The 2,339-nt window shown below is 44.2% G+C and overlaps 1 protein-coding gene across 1 annotated transcript in view; it reads left to right on the top strand.

Annotated features, from left to right (window-relative positions):
• Positions 1-2,339, top strand: part of Cep126 (centrosomal protein 126) — a 119,528-nt gene that overhangs the window by 84,716 nt on the left and 32,473 nt on the right.

Here is a 2,339-nt window from a genome sequence, read left to right as displayed (position 1 = left end):
ACCATGATGATTTGATCACAGTAGCCTTGTAGTATAATTTCAAGTCAGGAATTGTAATGCCTCCTGCCTTGTCTTTATTGCCCAGGATTGCCTTTGCTATTCTAGGTCTTTTCTGGTTCCAGATGAATTTTAGGAATGATTTTTCAACCTCTGTGAGGTATGGTGGTGGTAGTCTGATAGGGATTGCATTAAATCTGTACAGCAATTTTGGGAGTATGGCCATCTTCACAATGTTGGTTCCTTCTATCCAGGAGCATGGGATATCATTCCATTTTCTGAAATCCTCTACAATCTCTTTTTTAAGGGTACTGTAATTTTCCTTTAAAAGATCTTTGACTTCTTTAGTTAGATTAAAAAGACTTCTTAAATAGAACTCCAATAACACAGGAATAATAAGAATTGACAAATAGGATTGTGTCAAATAAAAAGATTCTGTGCAGCAAGGAGAACAGCCAAGAGAATGAAGAGAGCCTGCTTAGGGGAGAAATGCTTTGTCAGCCACTCTCCCAACTGAGCACTGACATTTAGAGTATATAAAAAATACAAGAAACACCAAAAAATCAAATAGCCCAATCAGTAAATGGATAAAAATATAGAATAGACACTTCTCAAAAGCAGTACAAATGGTCAATAAGTACATTTGAAAATGTTCAACATTTTTAGTCATTTTGGAAAATGCAAATCAAAACTAAACTGAGATTTTCATGTCACCCTACTCAGAAAGGCTACCATCAGGAGCACAAAGAAATACTCAGCGGGTTAAGTACCTTCCTGGCAAGAGCAGGGTTCTGAGTTTGATCCCCAGTACCAAAAAATAAAAAATACTGTTTGCAAGGCTGTGGGAGCAGGGTGAGGAGAGCCTTTTTACACTGCTGGTGGGCGTGTGAAGTAGTACGACTGCTATGGACTTCAGGGCCAAAGGCCCTCAGAGCACCAAAGCTAGAAGCAGCGTTTCATCCAGCTGGCCCACTGCCTGGTCTCTGTGTAGAGGAACCAAAGGCAGCACACCACAGGAATATACGGTGGTCAAGGTAGGGAACCAGCCTAGGTCCCATCCACACAGGACTGGATAAAGCAAATGTGCTAGCGTAGCTGCACACGCAGTGAAATGCTGCGCAGGCCCCTTTTAGAAAAGAACAAAATGGTCATCTGCACATGGATGAGTGGATCTAGAGATTGTCATGTTGAGTGAAATAAGCCAGGCTCAAAAAGGAAAATGTCATATTTGTCTCTCATTTGTGCAATCTAAAGCAGATCACAAAAAAGTAGAAGGGGGGTAGGGAGATAGCTCAGCAGTTTAAGCGTCTGCCTGGCAAGCACTAAGACCTGAGTTCGATCCCCAGTACTGCATGCCTTGCTGGCCCTGGAATCCTGGGAATGCTGTGCCAGCACTGAAACCCGGCATGGTGGCACACGCCTGTAATCCCAGTGCTGGGGAGGCTGAGACAGGAGGGTCACTGCATGTCTGAACCGCATAATGAGACCCTGTATCCAATAAATAATAATTTTTTTTAAACGTGGAAAGGAGGCTCTTACTAGAAAAGAAGGGAATAGAGGAAACATGCAAGGGCAGCTCTAGAGCAGGATGAATGCAATAAAATACATTATTTATATTGAACCCCCTAAAATGTGCAGCAGGGAGGCAGTTTGAGGGGTGATGATGCATGTACGAACGTGCACAAGGAGATGGAGATGTGGAAAAGAGGAACTAGAGTGTAGAGAACAACAGGTAAAAGGCTGTCTCCAAACTGACAGTGGCTGGCAGCCTGCGAGACAAATTCAGAAATCTGTCATATTTCAGAATTAAGAAAAAGAAATTTCCTTGGTATGCAGAAGGCCTTGGGTTCAATCCTGAGACAGCGGGAAAAGGGGAGAGAGAAGAAAGGAAGGAGGAAGGAAAAGGGAGGAGGCGAGAAAGAAAAAAAGAAGGGAGGGAGAGAGAGAAAGGCAGGGAAGGTGGCAGGAAGGAAAGAAGGGAGGAAGAGGAAAGAATGTTCAACACATCACAGCAAATTTAACTAGCAATAAAATGAACAGAAAGCATTTAAAATATCAAAAGGTAGTGAAGGGACCAGTGAGATAGCTCAGTGGACTAAAGCACCTGCCGAGGCAAGCGCAGGGACTGTGGCTTGATCCCCACACCACATGCCGCCCCAGGGCCGCCCCAGTGCTGCCCCCAGGGCGTGCTGAGCTGGCCAGAGTCCAGGCATAGTGGCACATGCCTGTAATCCCAGCGCTGGGGAGGACGAAAGCAGGAGGATCACTGTGAGGCCAAGCTGTGCAGCGAGACCCTGCAACAGGCAAATGCATTAAAAAAAAAAAAAAAAAAAAAAAAAAAA

The sequence above is a fragment of the Octodon degus genome, unplaced genomic scaffold (genome assembly GCF_000260255.1).
Source record: "Octodon degus isolate 3935 unplaced genomic scaffold, OctDeg1.0 scaffold00012, whole genome shotgun sequence".
Lineage (NCBI taxonomy): Eukaryota > Metazoa > Chordata > Mammalia > Rodentia > Octodontidae > Octodon > Octodon degus.
This window is presented reverse-complemented; position numbering and strand designations above follow the sequence as displayed.